The sequence below is a fragment of the Callospermophilus lateralis genome, unplaced genomic scaffold (genome assembly GCF_048772815.1).
Source record: "Callospermophilus lateralis isolate mCalLat2 unplaced genomic scaffold, mCalLat2.hap1 Scaffold_52, whole genome shotgun sequence".
Taxonomy (NCBI): Eukaryota; Metazoa; Chordata; class Mammalia; order Rodentia; family Sciuridae; genus Callospermophilus; species Callospermophilus lateralis.
This window is the reverse complement of record NW_027514454.1, coordinates 6,193,476-6,212,067: the sequence shown is the minus strand read 5'-3', so window position 1 is coordinate 6,212,067 and position 18,592 is coordinate 6,193,476.

Sequence of the window (18,592 nt, the reverse complement as noted above, 5' to 3'; positions counted from 1 at the left end):
AGCACAGACCAAGGAGCACAGGCACGGGCTCCAGGTGAACTGACCAGGGCTCCAAGCTCTCGCTGGCCATTAACCCCTACAGGCCTGGGAGGCCTTGGTGCAGGGAGGGCTGCGATGGCCTGTGACTGGATCACTGACTCCCACTGCCTACTGGAGAGCAGCCCCGCCTCCTGAAACTCAGCCTACAGAGCCCCAAGCAGGCCCCCTCTGCCACTCCAGGGACGCCACAAGCAATGTGCGCCCAGGGACAGATCACCACCATCCATTTGATGCTCTGGAAGGCAGTGTAGGGCTCAAAAGGGGCCAAAAAAACCCCACAGGGCACTCCCATCCCTCAGTCATTCAGTGGTGGGTGGTCTTTTCATCAGCCAATCAGCAGCTGCACACACCTACTCCACACCCCCAGCCAGTCAGGCTGATGGGGCACAGTCCTCTAGGAACTGAGGCACAGACACCAGGACCAATCAGGAGCTGAGCCTGCATGTCCCGCCTCTCCTTGTGACCAGTGGGAAGGAGCCAATCAATAGGGGGTGCTGAGTCTTGGGAGCTGATGGGGAGCAGGTTTTACTCAAGAGGGCTTTTCTTAACCACGCTCATGAAAGCACAGATCACTGTGTTCTTCTTGATTGATCCGCTTAACCTCTTATGCTTTACCCACTGCATGGTTTCTAAGCCATTTCAAAACACTATGCTGATCAATTCTGCTTTTATCGCCTGACTGTCCCACTAGGACATAAGCTCAAGTTGGCAGAAATTGTTGTCCCTACATTTCCTGGCTGTGTCCTCCAGGCTTGAAATATTGAGGGCATCATATTTGCCCATGAGTGGTCATTTAATCAGGGACAAGCACGTGGGGACAGCCTCGGAGTTCCACAGGTTAGACATAGAGATCACTTTGTAAGATGTGGCTGATGTGGATAAACAGGTGACACTCGCACCACCAGAGCAGGAGAGTCCCATGTGCTCCACATCCCTGCCAACGGGTGATGAAGGCCTGTGGGGGAGGGGGGGATGGCTGTGTAAACTCTATATTCATTGAAGTAAAATTCAGTTGTGTTTTATTTTTATTTTTCTTGTTTTATAGCACTTATGCAGTTGATATAAATTCTTCTTTTAGGTATACACACTGCAAATATCTTCTAGTCTTTGCTTGCCTTTTACTCTCTTAGTGTTGTTTATTTATTTATTTTATTTATTAGGGATTGAAAGAAAGTGTGCTTCACGACTAAGCTAAATCTCCAGCTCCTTTTATTTTTTAATAAAAGACAGGGTCTTGATAAGTTGCTTAAGGCCTTAACAGTTTTGCAGGGGCTGGCCTCATACCTGCAATCCTCTTGCCTCAGCCTCCTGAGGCACTTGGATTACAGATGTGTGCCACCACAGCTTTACAATTTTAAATTTTAATGCTTTTAAAATTGAGAGAAGTTATTAGAATTTTTAGTGAAATTCAAGTTAACATTTTTAAAAAATTAGGGTTTGTGGCTCAAAGCAGAGTGATTGCTTCAAACCTATGGGGCACTATGTTTGATCCTCAGCATCACATAAAAATTTTAAAAAGGCATTATGTCCACCTACTACTAAAAACCATTTCTTAAAGTATGGCTAATGATTTTTTGTATAGTGTTTAAGAAATATGAGCCCCACAAGGTTGTAAAGTATTCTTCTTTACTTCTTCTAGGAGCTTCAATGTTTTACAGTCACACTGAAGTCTATTATATATACCAAATTGATATTTGGGTGTGATTTGAAATGTGAATCCAGGTAAATCCTCTTTTTGTTTAGATTTCTAATGACTTTGGCACAAATTATTGAAAACACCATTTCTCCCCTGAATAACTGTGGCCCTTAATCACCCCCAGTTCTTTGTGTTCGCAGGTCTTTATTTAGGTGCCCTGTTCTGTCCCAGTGGCCTATTTATCTCTGCTTCCACCAAAACCAGTGTCTTAGTTACTCTAACTTCATCCAAGTCTGAAAGTCAGGCATCTTCAAAATTCCAGCTTTCTATTACTGCAATAATGTCTTGATTTTCAACTGTTTTCCATTTTCTTATAACTTTGAATCAGCTTGTGAACCCCCCTCCACACATAACCCTATCAAAATTTTGATTGGAATTTTATTGAACTTATGGAAAAGTTCGGGGTGAATTATTCACAAATGTGATATAATATTCTTTATAATTTTTTTGAGAAAATAAATGTGAAATAATAATTATGATTTTAACCATTTTAAGGTGTAATTGTCAGTGTCATTAAAGACAGAGGTTTCAGTTTGGAGTGTCATGGTGGGGACCCTGGCATGGACGTTCCTCCTGGTGGGCAGCTCCATTTCCCTGTGGTCCTGCGTATCTCGCACATCCTCAGCACGATGTTGGCCTCCAGAATGAGCTGGTTCTCCTCTCTCTACACTTTATGGGGAGATTGAGGTTCATGTTAGTTCCACACGATCAGTAGAGTTGACCAGTGAGGCCATCTGGGCCAGCACTGTCCTGGTGAAGGTTTTGGGTTAGGGACTCATCTTCTTGCCAGTGTGAGGTCTGCTCAGAGGCTCTGCCTGCTCATGGCTCAGCCTGTGTAGGTTGCAGGTTCCAGAAATCTGACCCCTCACCTAAGTGGGGCCACTCATTAGCTAGGACTGTCCCAGGGGCTCAATTAATCATCTTCATTTCTCTAAAGTCATTGGGATATCCTCATTTTCATTTACGACTTTCATGATGTGAGATTCTCTACTTGGTCAGTCTAGCTACACGTTGGTCAATTCTGTTTGATTTTTTAAGAAGCAGTTTCTTGTTTGCTTGATTTTCTGTTACTTTTCTGTTCCGGTGTCATGGTGTCTGTGGTGACCGTGGTTCCCCTCTGTAAGGTTTGTATTTTGGTCTTTGCCTGATGGTGGGTCGCTGGTTGGAGACCTTTTGTCCCCAGGTCAGCTCTTATGCTCACATTTCTCTCCAGCTCTGCCCCCTGGACCCGTGGATCCTCACACTGTGCCCCACTGCTCTTCATCTCCAGGAATTGTCGGGTCTCCCTGGGGAGTTCTTCTTGCCCACGGGGTATTCACGGTTGGTGTAGGATTTCCACATCCATGTAGCTCTCTGCTCTCCTCTTGGGATGTATTTCTGGTTTTGTTCCATCATGATAGGAAAAGATGCTGCAAGATTCCAACCTTATAAAATCCATAATGACCTGTGTATGGCCCAGGGGTCCTCCTGCCCCAGCAGATTCTCCTGTTGATAAATCTCCTTCTGAGTCCAGGTTTGTCCTTTCTGTGAGACTGCAGGGTGACGTCCACCCTCATCCTAGCTGCCTGGCCCTTGGGCACAGACCCAGGTGACTCTGGAGGACCCTGATGTACAGGACCCAGCTGCTCCTTGGCTCCTGTCTCTTGGCCAACTCCTGCCTCCCCTCCAGATGCAGCTGGAAGGAGCTTATTCCAGGGAACCTCTCCCAACCTCCACTGCCAGGAAAGGACTCTGAGATGTTCTCATTAGTCACAGGCTGGAGAACAGAGGAGGAAAGAGACAAGGGAGGTTTGTGACAATGAGGGTTTTAAGCTAAATCAAAAAAGAAAAGAAAACGGCTCCACCTTTATCTCCTGCAGGTTGGAGACCCCCCATCAAGGTGACATCCTTCTGCTCTTAGATCCAACCAATCAAGGAGCCGCAATACCTTCCCTCCCTGGACTGCCCCTGTCCCAGGATTCTGCTTGCTCTGTGTCACCTTGTCTCTTATATCTTCAGCCAGTGTAAGTTCAGGGGAGATGGTTTACATTTCTTCTCCCCATAATGTCATTCAAACCCTCCTGGTCACTTAACTCTGGTGGATGTTTTTCCAGCTGCCATCTGGCCACGCTGCTGGTGGCCCAGGGGACTGGTCTGAGGGCCAGGTCTCTCCCCTGGGCCAGCATCCGTGCTGCTCACCAGCCCTTTTCTTCAGACACCTCTTAGTCTCAAAGCTGAACAACTTCCCTCCCCAAGAGCTCGTGCCCTTGGCCCCAGACCTGGGCCCTAATGGCCTGTTCAATATCTTGGACTCCTTTTTACAGGAACCTCATCCATTGTGTCTTAGGAAGTCACCTATTTCTGTCCCTTTCCAAACCCCAACCACTCATGAATTTGAGCCCCACATATTGGTAGAAATAATTAACTGGGAAACCATTAGTGTTCCCAGATCTGGCTCTTGGCTCTGGTACCTTGGGTTTCAAGGTAATGAAAATGAACATTAACTCATAGTGACTGGTCATCTCCCAGGACAGTAAGCTTGAGGTTAACCACCAGAAACTGTCAACTAACCTCAAACTGGAACTTTCCAGAAGACACCAAATGTCTTCTTTAAAAAAAAATGAAGCAGAATACAACAGACACCAGAATGGCAATATGTAAATCAATGGTTGTGCAACTGATGTGATTCTGCAATCTGTATATGGGGTAAAAATGGGAGTTCATATCCCACTTGAATCAAAGTGTGAAATATGATATATCAAGAACTATGTAATGTTTTGAACAACCTACAATAAAAATTAATTAAAAAATAAATAAATAAAAAATAAAAAAAAATGATACTAGGGACTGAACAAACCAACTTTCCTTAACCACTGAGCCATATGCCACATCCCTGGAACATTTTTTTTTCTTTTTCTTTCTTTCTTTCTTTTTTCTTTTAGATACAGGGTATTGTTAAGTTGCTGAGGCTGACTTTCAACTTGCAGTCCTCCTGCCTCAGCCTCCCCAGCCACTGGGATTGAAGCCAGGTGTGCTTTTACCACTGAGCCTTTTCTTAATTTTTTAAATTTTGAGACCACCTCTTGTGCAGTTGCTGAAGACCTTGCTAGGTTGCTGAGGCTGGCGGTGAACTCGTGATCCTCGTGTCCCAGCCTCCCAAGTTACAGGGTAACAGGGGTGTGTCCCCTAAGCTGATGTCTTAAGGTGAGGGAAGCACTGTGCCTCCTTCCTCTGAGGTTCCTAGGGTGGCAGATCCATGCATGTGGCACAGCATGAAAGCAGAGAAACAGGAGAACCCAGCCACCCCCAGGGTTTCCTTCACAGGTGTGACGAGGAGGAATCAAATGCACTTAATTGTTTTACTGGTTGGAAACCAGACAAGGAGAGGAGTAATGGCCCAAGTAGGAAAAGTGATGTAGGAGGCTCCCAGGAATGTCTAGCACAGAGTGGAGACAGTTTTGCTTGTCATCTGGACAGAGGACTCTGCCCATGTCCTGTAGGTGGAATCCAGGGAGGTTGCTCAGCTCCCACAGTGCCCAGGACAGCCCACCACACCACAGAGTCACCAGCCCCAAATGCCCAAATAGAAGGGTGCTGAGGGGGCTGAACCCAGCTCCAGGCCACCCCGTGGGAAAGTGCGGGGGTGGGGAGGCAGGGGAGCACTTGGTGGGGAGGTGGGATTTGAGCCACAGGTGAGCATGTCCTGCCAAGATGGAGACAGGGGAGGGGACTGCAGTGGGCAGAACTGCGAAGGAGGCCTGGAGAGGCTTCCTGATAGTCCCAGGAAGGACCAGGTATGATGAGCAGGTCAGGGCTGAGACAGGGTTCTGGTGTGGAGGGGAGATGGAGAGTCCCCCAGGGTCTCACTGGAGGGGGTTAGTGGGGAAGGACAGGGCTGGTGGGGACCATTAGGAAGCTCCCTTTGCTGATGCTGTGGGTGATGGGCTGGAGCATGAGGGGAGGCCAGAGGCTGGGGAGAAGGCTGTAGGAATGGTCTGGGGAACAGAGGTCACAACTTGGACCTGGAGGTGGGGAAGAGGGCACAGATCAGAAGTTGGGGACTGTGGGAAGGGACCACAAGAGAGAGAGGGAGAAGTGAAACAAAACCCTGGCCAGGCACATGCGAAATTTCTCCTTATAGAAACATTATCTAATACTTCCTATTTGCAAACTGGGACTTCAGCAGGTTTTCCCCTGTGACCACAGGGACACTCACTGTATCAGGTGGCAGGTGGAGAGCAGCATACAGCTGGCACCTTAGGGGATTCTTATGGTTTGAGTATGAGGTGTTCCCTGGAAATCTCCTGTCCCAATGCAGGAATGTCCACAGGTAAAATGAGGAGATTGTGACACTGTCACCTAATCTGTGGATTACTCCACGTGATGGGATAATAATTTGAGGGATTACTGGGTGGTGATGGGAGGCATGTGGGGATGGCTGGAAGAAGCAGGTCCTGGGGTGTGCCTTTGGGGCTTTTACTTGTCCCTGGCTCTGCCCTCTCACTGTGCTCTCCTCTGCCCTGGGATGAGCAGCTGTCCTCCACCATGCCCTTCTGCCACAATGTCCCACCTCACCTTGGCCCCAGAGCAATGGAGTCTGCCTACCATAGACTGAACCTCTGACTGTGATTCCCAGATAAACTTCTCTTCCTCTGAGCTGTTCTCACCAGGTGTTTGGGCCACATCGGTGAAAAGCTGACACAGTCAATTAGAAAATTGAACAATGACCTCAGCAGCATGTGGAACTCAACTGAATGAACTTTGACCAGTCCCCCAAAGCTGATTGCTGCTGGATGCTTACCACACCCCAGACATGCACCAGACTGCTGTGCCACTTCCCTGAATCCTCAAGATGAACCCGTGAGCTAAGTGGTCCTGTTATCCCCATTTACAGATGTGCAAATGGAAGAAGGAAGAGATGGAGCTGTGAAGCAGGCATTAGAGTTCTGGAGATCTGACTTCAAATTTCCATCCCCATCACCATCACCCCCATCACCATCATCATTACTATCACCATCAACATTACCATCACCATCACCATCATATTACCATCAGCACCATCACCGTAATCAGCAGCATCACCATCATCACCATCATAATCATCACCATCATCACCATCATCACCATCATCATCATCACCATTACCACCATCAACATCACAATCATCATCATCACCATTACCACCATCACCATCACCACCATCACCATCACCATTACCACCATCACCATCAAAATCACCATCATCATCATCACCATTACCACCATCACCATCCCCAATACCATCATCACCATCACCATCACAATCACCATCATCACCATCACCATCACCAACATCATCATCACTATGATCATCATCACATTTTGGTTTTGGGGACTGAATCCAGGGCCACTTTACCACTGAGACACATCCCAAGCACTTTTCAATTTTTATTTTGAAAGAGGGTGTTGTGACTTTGCTCAGGGCCTCTTTTATTGCTGAGGCTGGCCTTGAACTTGTCATCCTTGGACCTCAGTCTCCCAAGCCAATGGGATTAAAGGCACATACCACTGTGACAAACCTATTATTTTTGTAATTGAGGCAAAATAACATGACATAAAATGAACCATTTTAAAACAAACGATTCAGTGACATTTAGTACATTCATAATGTTGTGCAACCACCTCTATCTAGTTGCAAAACAATTTAATAACGTCAAAAGGAGACCTTTTGTGTCCACTAAGCTGTTGGTATCCATTTCCTCCTCCTCCACTTCCTGGAACTCACCAATTTAATTTCTGTTTCCATAGATCTACCTCCTCTGGACATTTCCTTTTATTGGAATCATGCAATATGTGATCATTCGTGTCGGGCTCTCTCATGGAGCATCATGTTCTTGAGATTCATCCATGCTGGAGTGGACTTACCTGTTCAGTCCTTTTATGGCTGATTGATACTCCACCATATGGGTAGGTCACGGTGTGCTAATCCATTCATCAGTTGATGGGCATTTGGTTTTTCTCCACCTTCTGGCTCTTACCAAGGGTTTAAACTTTACCCATTGTTCTCTATTGTTTCCCTCAGACAATTTAGACACTCTCTACATCCTGTAAATACAGCTATGGAGAAGAGATGGATGAGATATAAGAGGCAGAAATTCTATTATTTTCCCAGGGTGGTACAAAGGATTTGAAGAATCTCATGCTGGAGAGAATTTTGTCATTGGGTCTTGAGGCTCTTTATACAGTACCAGAGAGCTCCCAGGCCCAGGGAAGCAGGAGGAGGGGAAGACTCACCAGATCAGGAAGAGGCTCAGTGGCCCCTTAGAGAAACAGGCAGAGAGGACCTCAACTGGGTCATGAGAGATTGGAGGATGACAGGGTGAGATCTGTTCCACAAGATCCTGTGAGTGACAGGCCTGGGATCACATTCAGTGGTAAATCAGAGCTGGATGCAGAGAACAATTCCATCCCACCCAACCGGCCTATATATAGGACAGAATGCACATGCCACTGTCACCTCCTCATGTGGCGATGTCCTGAGGTGATCTCAGATTTCAACAAGGGCATCTGGGTGCGGAATTTATAGTCACTCTCTGTACAATCTCAGCAACTTCTCTGTGAATATAAAATTCCTCCAAAATTAAGAATTTGTTTAAAAATAAGAAAGGGTTGGGAATGTGGCTCAGGGGTAGGGCGCTTGCTTAGCCTGTATGAGACCTGGGGCTCCATCCTCAGCCCTGCAGAAAAATAAAATGAAATAAAAATAAGATACAAGGCAGCATGCATAGAAAGTGTGTGTGTGTGTGTGTGTGTGTGTGTATGTGTGTGTGTGTGTCTGTGTGTGTGTGTACTTGAATGTATACACAGAGGTTCCCTATGAAAGGATAGTCTAGCAGGGAGAGACACAAGATGTGAGGATTACCTTACTCTTACTCAATTTTACTGCATGTTGAATTCTGTTTTCCTAGAATCCATGTGTTGAAGCCCTAACCCCCAATACAGTGGTATTTGGAGACAGTCCTTTGGGAGGTGTCTGGTGTCACTGAGGTCATGGGAGCAGAACCCTCATGTAGGACTAGTAAGAGGAAACACTGTCACCAGGGGGCAAAGGCTCAATGTATGCGGTCGAGGGGAGAAATAAAGAATGTCCATACACTTCTGCCCTTTTCAATGCTTTATTCCCTCAAATCACTCAATACAATTTCACTCTGTAGGTTCTTAACCAAGAAAAGGACAATCCTTAATGCCAGGCACTGCAATGGTCATAATCAATTCACAGCAAACAATTCTAGATTACTTAATTCTAGGCACTGCAAACACACTTAATCATCAGGCTCAGGACAGACATCCCCTCTGGGTGCTAAGTTCTAAAGTCTCGAGCCTTAGGCTTTATGTCCAGCAGATGCCCACTCACTCAGACCACGGTGATCAGGTCCTGACCCAAGGCAGGCTTCTCCTGGTGTGGAGTGGACGACCAGTCAAGGAGAGGGTTACAGGGAGTAGTTGTGATTCTCACCAGGGTCCAGATGAGCTGGTAGTTTGAGGGCAGTGAGGATCACACAGAGGATCAGGAAATGATGACAAGTGATGGGACGTCAGTCCAGGTCCTCGTCAGGTCCTCCAGCTGAGTGCATCCTTGTTTCCACTGGCTGAATCCCTGTTCATTAGCTCTATTATTTATAATAAATTTTGGGGCTTTTTACCCCCGCTCCTTCAACCCTTATTATCTACCACTGGGTTTCTCCATGACATCATTTACCGTGGGGTCAGAAACATTTGGTCTGCTGGTCTCCGCCCTGAGCTTCTCGCCTTTCCCTCTTAACAGACCATGACAGCCTGCCAGGGGCTGCACTCTGTTATCAGGGTGAGGGGAGGTGACTTGTCTGAGGCCACACCGGAGGTCCCCCTTAGGTGAGCAACTGACACTGCAGGTTTCCAACTGGAGTTTTAAAATGGAGTAGCATAGGCTCAGGCCTCAGGCTATCCTCCAAACACCAAAGAGCTTGGATCCTTTTTCTCCACAGTGTGAGACAGGAAGAGGAGAAGATGATCATCTAAAAGCCAGGAGGAAACCCCTCACCAGGAGACAAATGGGCCAGCACCTGGAACCTGGACTTTTAGCCCACAGGACATAGAATTAAATTTCTGTTAAGTCACTCAGTGCACAGTATTTTGTTACAGAAGCTCAAACAGACTAAGACAAACTATGTGCTTACTATTATAAAACAATAACATTGCAAGATTGAAGGGGATCAGGCTAAATTGGGACCCTAAGGAGAATGAGGGCAGAGTTTGGGACAAGAATGTAGCTCTGGGAGTGGGGTTGTGGCTCAGTGGTAGAGAGCTTGCCTAGCATGTGGGAGGCACTGGGTTTGATTCTCAGAACAACATAAAATAAATAAATAAAATACATGTCCATTGACAATTAAACAATATTTTTTTAAAAAAGAATATGGTTTGAAGGCAGAGGAGCATCTTTGAATCATTATGAGTGAAATATGTAGAAGGAGCTATTAATTGAATGAATAAATAACCACCAAACTAAAAAAAAAATGTAGCCCTGGGACAGGTGAGAGGGGAAGTGGCCTTGGGATCCCTTGGGGACAGCAGGAGGATGGAGTTGGAAGGTGACAGTGGGTGGCTTCCTGCCTTTGCTGGTCCTGCACCTGGTCTGACTTCCTCCTGAGCTCTGAAACCCAGGTCTTGTCTGAAGCTGAAACAGTCCCCACCTCCATCACACCCCAGAGAGGGTGGTTGTGCCCACCTGTGCCATCTCACATGGCCGGGTTCTGTGGAGACAGGATTGTTCCCTCTCAAGTAACAGGAAGGTGGCTGTGGATACCTGTCCCCAGAGATATAGGAAGGGGAAGGCGATGGGGTCTGTGATGCTCCCCCCTTTCTCCTCAGTCCTGGCTTTTAGGGACCTGTGCACCCTGACCTGGCACTCACAGGACACATTTAGCCTGACAGCTCTCTCCACCATCACCTCTGCTGCAGGGAGGTCACAGGAAAGGTGTGGTAGGAGCCCTGGTCGTGGGACCCTGGTGTGAGGTGACACTGGGGAGTGGGGCGTTCTCAGGCCTGGGGGAGAAGCTTGTGCTGCCTCGGGAAGGTGCATGGCCTCTCTGGGCAGCTGGATGCCCCTGCCTCAGGGGTGTAGGTTGAGCCTACAGTGAAATGGGGTCAATCAAGGGAACTGAGGGATGGGTTGGAGGTGGGGTGTGGTTTCCTGAGTGTGGTCAAGGAGGGCCTGGCTGAGAAGAGAACACCAAACTCCATGACTCCGCCCACACCACAGGTTGGCTCCACCCACTGGCCACACAGAGAGGAGGAGCTTGCAGGCTCAGCTCCTGATTGTCTCTGGTGGCTGCTCCATGTGGCACTGGAGCCTTCTATCCCACTGCCTGGAAGTGGAGTAAGCGTTTGGGGCCGCTGCTTGGCTGCAGGGTGGGTGGTCCCTGTGAGGTCCAGGGTGGCCCAGGGCTGCAGTGAAGCCCTCCACCTCGTGCCCTGCACTGCAGAAGAATGGTCACTGGACCCCTGGAGTGGCAGTGGGATCTGAGTGAGGATCCATAAACTGGGCTGCAGGAGGCCAGGCTGGTCTCTGATGGGCCACTGTAGCCAGCCAGGCAGCCACCGGCCGTCCAAGCCCCGCATCCAAGACCCTCACCACCTGGCAGCCTGTCGGGTGTGCATGACCAGCTCCTGATGGTCAGACCCCAAGAGCGCAGACTCCTGGTCAATTCTCTCAGAGCCCATCCATTTACTGATCAATGGTCCCTTTTCAGCATGTCCCCCTAAGTCACCTGGACCTGCAGAAGACAGCCAGTGGGTCACCAGTCACAAGGCAGCCAGTGTGTGCTAATGATCAAGTCACTGTCCTGAAGGGTGGAAAGCTCTTCCCCTTGAGGATTGGTTCATGTGGTCACCCCCAGCCTGCCAGGCCGAGAATTCATTAGGTTCCACTTTTATCTTTCTAAGATAGTCCTGCTCTAGGTCACCAGAGCCTAGCCCTGTCCCTATCCCATGGGTAGGGCAGGTAATGGGTTTCACCTCAGCCCATATTTTACCCTATAAGGTCTCACTTTGGGACAGGCACCCACAGGGCATCACGGGTTGTCTGCTGTCTCACTCTACCCCTTGTCCCTTCAGCCTCAGTCATGTTCTTATCCTGTCTGCTCTGGGGTCATGGGAAACCCAAGTCTTAACTTCTTCCCTTCATCACCACCTCCTCATCTTCATCCTCCTCCTGCTCTCTGGGGACATGGGTGGTGACTGAGCCACCAGGTGAGCTCTGCAGCCAACAGCCCTCACAGCTGTCCCATGGGGGACACTCTGGTTCCCTCCTGTTCAGCCCCTTCATCAGCACATTGGGCCCCTCCAGGAGCCTGGAGACCTGGCAGGAGAAGGGACACTCTCCAAAGGGTTGTTCCTCTGGGGCTGTGGTGGACGAGGAGATGAGAAGAATTTTCCAGACATGCTGAGGGGCTCTCAGAACAACCTGTGAGTCCACCACACCTTCACAGGGGCAGGGGCTCCAGGGACAGATCCACTTCCCAGTGCTCCTGGGCTCCCTGCTGGCCTGGGACCCAGGACCCCCCTCTTAGCCTCCCTGCCTCTCTACTCCCCACACCTATAGGGGGACCAGTTCCCCTCTCACCTGGCCTGGCTGGTCCTTTCCTGCATTCCTCAGAAAGCTGCCTGGCCCTGTCCATCCTGCACTGTTCACTTTGAGCATGTAGGCAACTGGTGCTCTAGGTTGGGACAGCACCAGGGTTGCAAGTCCATGGGGTCCCTGGATCTCAGCAACAGGAGGAGAATGGTGACATCAGTGAGCAGGGCAGCTGGGCCCTGGGAACTAAGTCATCCAGATGGCAGACAGTGGCCAGAGGCACTGTGACACTGTCATTTCTCTTCTACCAGGACACTGGGCCAGAGCTCCAGTTTCCCAGGGCAGAGTGAAAGAGCCCTCAAGACCCAGGGTGGCTGCTGCTCTGCTGTGTGTGTTGTAGCATGAGTGGGTCCTGCCTGTGTCCATGGCCAGGGTTTGTGCATTGTGGTGTGTTTGTGTTGGTATCTGTGGCCTCTGTTTGTGTCTGAGGTAGGTGTGTGTGTGTGCATATGTGGTATGCACATCAGCATCTGGAGTGTATGTGTCCTCATGTGTGTCTGCATGTGTGTCCATGGTCTTTGTGCACATGTCTGAAGTGTGCATGTGGATTTTTGTGTGTTTGATCTGTGATGTGTCTGAGGTGTGTATGCATCTCATCTCTTAGTGCATGTGTGTCTGCATGTGGCATATGTGTGAATTTTGAGATGTGCCTGTTTTTATGTGTGAATGTGTGTTTGAATTTGTGCGTGCGGGTGCATGTGATATGGTCACTCTCTGTATGTGCAGATGGATTTTCTTTGTGTCTGTGAGTGTATATCTGTGGTCTGTATATGTGTTTGTGTGGATTGTGTGTGCATTTGTATGATTGCCATTTTATGTGTGTGCATTTGCAAATATTAGTTTCTCAGGGATGATGTCCTTGGGTGACATATTGAAGAGTCCAGTCCATCCCTCATTCCCCATAAAAATAATCCTATTTTGTTTCACTCCAAACTTCTTGTCACCAACTGGAAAAACATGCAATACACTTAGTTATTATTTACCTGACTTTCTCACTATTAAGTTGTGTACCTAATGATGATTTTGTTTATCTTCTGCTTACTGCTGAATCCTTCTTAAAAAATGTGTGGCATATGTGAGGTGCTCACTAGTTACTTTACAAATGGTAAGGAAATACAGAAATGCAAAATGAGATTGCTTCTCAAAGGGACGACTCTGTGCTCTGAGAACATCCTGTCTGCAGTGATCTGATTCCAACCTGCTGTACCTTTGTGCTGTGTGACGATGTCCTAAGGGAGAGATGGAGAAGGGCAAACCATTCCTGCCACATATGCACCTGCCTTCTGTCTCCTGGAGGCCCTTGGTGCCCACACAGTGAGCTGGTTTCATAGTTCATCCACAAATTCCAATCAAAACACTTGTGTTTCTTTCTCTCCTTTCTGGTTCTCTCATTAGTAATGAGTGAAGTAAAATATCTAATGTGTAAATTTTCTCTGTATAACAGTCATGGTGGTGTCCCTCTTTGGGGAAAATTGTCCTTGGATGGAGTAGTGAAGAAACCCAGCTGTGCAAGATGGACTCTCCAGAAAGAATTGTGAGAAGACAGAGGGAAACCTCTGAAGGGAAAGAGGGGAATAAATTCAGATGAAGAGGGGGGGAAGCCCTGTGGGTGTGGGCTGCCGGGAGCAGGCTGCTCACCAGAGCCAACCTTATTCTCCCAGGGTCTGGTGAGTGCTCTAAATGCCAGTGTGAGTGACTCATGCTCCTTACCAATGCTGTCCCAAGACAGCACGGCCACTCCCACCTGGTCACTGGAGATGTCCCTGGCTAACCAACCCTCACCTCAGGACAGCCTGGATCCCTAGTTCACACCCCCGGGGACAAGAAACCCCAGCATGGACACACACCCCACAGGGTCCTGGACATCCTTGACGAGCTCACAGACAGCGTGTCACCAGGCTCCTCTGTAATCCCACCTCTGCACTGGTGTGTGGCCAAGGCTCTGCTCAGGGACGCCCATCCACCAGAAGACTGTGGCCCAGGGACATTCTTGCAGAGGGGCTGCCACTGACCATGGTGCTGAAACAGGATCAGGATCCAGCTCAGCTGCCCCAGCTCTGCAGAGGGCTGAGCCCAGAGCCTGAGGAGCCCAGTGTGGCCCAGGAGGGGATGGCCAGGCCTGCTTTACAGGCACAGGTGGAGTCTCAGGGGACCAGAAATCAGAGGTAGGTTGCCCTGAGCACCCCCTGCAGCTGCCAGTCCCCCTCGGGCAATGTCCTCCTGAGGGCAAGGTCAGCCTGCCACCCTGGCTGGGCCACAGGGAAGGGGCTGTGCTTGATGAGGCCCTCTGCTGGCCCCTGAGCTGCCCCTTTACCTTCTTGCTTCACACCAGCCTCATGACTTTGACCAAGAAGAATACTGAGGGTCAGAAATACCAGTGGCCATGGCTCAGGCCTGATGGGGAGGGGACCACCTGTGACCACTGATTCAGCTCTGATTAGCTCCCCTTCCAGGAAATGTTGGTCCTGCCTGAGGCCATCAGAGGGATCCTCTTCTACCAGGAGCCCACGTGGCTGCCTTCTGCTGCTGGCCGGGGGTGGGGCCAGGGTCCTGAGGGACCTGCCACTGTTGGGTGGTGGCAGCTGAAGGGGCAGAAGGGGCTCTACCTCCATGTGTCTCCAGTCCAGGGTCCCGACCAGCTGGCCTCGCCCACTTCTCAGAGTCCCTCTGTCTCTTGCACCATTTACAAGTTCCTAGTTGTGCTGAGGCGGGAGGAGCAGAGGACATGGGAAGATGCCAACTTCTCATGACCAGAAGCCTCACAGCCACCTCCCAGTGTCTCGGCAGTGAAGTCAAGCTGGTCACACCTGCCACCAGCCTGGACAGGAGCCTGACTCAGCCACCCTGCTGAGGACCTGGGAGTGGCGTCCAGGCCACAGGTGCTTTTCACTCACGGCCAGAGTCCACCATTATTTACTGGTCCTCATGAATTTCTGGCGTAATGCTGTCCCTGCCATGGTTTGGTGCTGCTTGGTGCATGTTGGGCAGTTACGTCCTGAACTAGCTTTCATTATTATATTTGGGCTTTCTAGAAGGACAGTCATGAGCTCTACTTCACCACTCTACCCAGCATCTGCCTTTGAGCTCATTCTGAGGGCACGGAGGTTTTAGCCTACCTGTGGTCAGCTCTGAGTTCTAGAAAGTTCTCTCAGTGCTAGCCTGCAGTTTGCCTGTGGCAGGACATAAAGGAGCTGGGAAGGCTGAGTAGGAGAGAAGAGGGATGGAGAGAAGGAGGCCGGGAGTGGAAGGCAATGGTGCAGGTCAGGGGGAGAGCGCCCCCTGCAGGGTGTGGGCAGAGGGAGCCTGAGCTGCTGATTCAGTGTCTGTGCTCAAGGGGCCTCTGGACTAAGGTCAGCAGGAAGGACCAGGATGCACAGTCATGGGCTCCTGCAGGTGCATGCTATGCTCACCTCTGCCGACCTCACAGTCACTATAACAATAATGCAGACCTGGAATCTGGTACACGGAGGGGCAGAGTGGCTGGCCTGTGTCACACTGTTTATCAGGAGGGAGCACAGATGTGATCCAGGTCTCTGGTGGCAAAGTCTCAGATGATGTAATTACAGCAGGAAATGCACTCATGGCTGCTTAAGGACCCATTCTCTATGAGGTGTCAGTAATCAGCCTCTTGGTCCCACAAAGTGCAGGATTGCACCCCTGAACAGCTGGGGCAGCTGAACTAAGATGGCTCCTGTGAATTTGCAGGGACACAAAATAAAACACAATTTACCTTAACACAAGCCTCAGGACGGCTTCCCAGTCCTGGGCCTCATACTCACCCAAAGGAGAGAACAAGAGAAATTCACGATAGCCTAGAGAGAGAGAGAGAGAGAGAGAGAGAGAGAGAGAGAGAGAGAGAACATTTGGAAGTCATCTTTAATTGGGGAACTCTGTTCTTAAAAAATTCTATCCATAAAAGGGCAGAGGGGCAGGACTAGAAGGGAACAGGTGAGTGTGACTCCACCCTAGGGACATGCTCCACAAAGAAGCCCTCCTTGCTGTCCCCTTGGGTCTCTGACTAGGCCACAGGAATGCAGGGTTGGCAGAGCCTGGGACATCAGGACTGGAGGGCGTGGTCAATCAGTGTGGCTCCACAGCAGGCGTCCTCTGCTGAGACAGGTCCCTGCTGGTCCTTCCCTGTGCCCTGATGTCTGAGTACTGGGTGGAGGTGTCCTCTGCAGGACTTGCCCCATGGACATTGCGGGAGGCCCGGTGAAAGCTGAGGGTGGAGTAGTGCAGCTCCTGCTCCTGCCCCAAGCCAGGGCCAGCTCCTGAGGAGCTGCAGGGGTCAGCAGGGCCAGGCAGCAGGGGCTCCTGCCAACACTCCTGTGTGGAGAGGAGAGAGGGTCACACAGGGCAGGGTGGGGAAGCTGGAGGGGCTGGGCGGGGTCCACCCTGGCAGGACCCTCCTGCCCCGCCTTTCTCCTCCCCAGGTGGCCTGATGCCTCACAACACAGGAGTCCCCTGCTGCTCCCAGTCCTGCTCTGCATTCACAGACCTGGGTACAGACCCCTGTTCTGCTGTCTCACAGACACGGGAAATGACTCAGAGAGGAGGGGCTTCCCCTCACGCACCCTACATCCCAAACGCCACTGGGGTCCTGGGCCTCTGTGCCCAGCACTTGGTGCACAGGAGGGGGCAGTGCAGAGGGAGCCTTGTGGGTCAGTGTCAGAGGGGACCAGTGCAGATTGCTGAATAAGCAGGTGATGGCCAATGACTACTTCAGAGGACAGGGCACAGGTGACCACAGAGGTCTTGTTGTGAAGCTCAGGTGAAAAAGCCCAGAGAATGAGGCTGCCACCAGATGTGGGGCAGCTGTGCCCACAGGAGCCTGGGCAGCCATGGAGAGCCTGGGCAGCCTCCGAGCTGCCTGGAGGGTTCAGAGACACAGCCCTTCTCAGCTGCAGGCCCAGTTCTGGGCTCTAGGTCCATTCCTCTGACCGTGACCCTGCCTTTCCTGCCCCAAATGCCAGGGCAGGCTGCCCAGGGGCTCCTCTTCTGCAGTGAAGAGAAACAGAGCTTTTCAAACTTGAATGGGGACAAGGACAGTTGGCGCAGGTCCTGCTGATGGGTTGCGGGATGGGTGTGAGGCAGGAAGGAGTGGGAGGGAGCTTTGCTGAGGGGGAGGGCTGCCTTAGGCTGAATTCAGAGGAACAGGAGTACCTTGGTGCAGGTGGGCAGAGGGAGAAGGTTGGGGGACTGGGCTGGAGAAGGGCCAGGTCTCTGTTGGACTGTGGGGACAGGAGTGCCATCAGAGATGGGGAACCCAGCGAGTGAAGGGTGTAGGGATGTGTTAGCCACGCACTTCTGAGGTTCTGACATCAGGGCCTTGCCCACCCCAGACACTGCCTCTCCCAGAGCCCATCCCTAGGGACAGCAGAGGACACGCCTACTATGCACCTTTCCCTGCAGACCAGGTACCCAGACCCCAGACCAACCACGTCCTCCTGGAGCCCTTCCTCTCTGGACGACCATCACATACCCTAATAACCTAGGGCAAAGCACCAGGCAACCAGAGACACCCCAACCCCAAGCTCTGCTGACACAGAGCAGCCAGTCCAACCCGCTGCCTGCCCGGTCTCGCCCAGGCCCTCAGCATGGGCTCCTGCCCAGTCTTCTTCTCACCCTGTCCCCTGACCAGCCCTCCTGCTCCACGAGTGGCCTTGCGTGGCATGGCCTGCCTGTTCCTCCAGAAACTGGGAGTCACACACTGTCTTCACACAAGGCCATCATCTCCTGCAGACTGGCCTTGCCATGTCTGAACACTGAGACCTAAACTCTAAAACAAGGGACAGCGACCAGTTCAGTTCTGGGCATGCTGAGTGGGCACCACTGTGGCCAACTGGGGACATGCCCTGGGGACAGGCTGGATCCCAGGGTGCCCAGGGCACTTACCAAGGAGGATGCCTGGAGGGTGGGGTGGGTGTCACTCATGCCCTCTGCTGCCCTGGCTGCCTTCCTCCTGTGGGACGTCACTCTGATGGGACACGGGTGTCTTTGAGCCTGGTTTGCTCAGACTCTAACAGCTCCAGGGAGGCCCCTCCTGCCTGGGCCACCACTGGGGATACACTGACCGCAGGTTTCTCTGCAGCACCCTCGACAGGATTGTTGCTCCTTTTAGTTGGATTGAAGATGAGGCAGCACTCCCCCCACCCACCCCGTAACCACAGACACACAGAGAGACAGGTCTGTGCCCTCCAAGGTCCCTGATTCAAACCAGGCCCCCA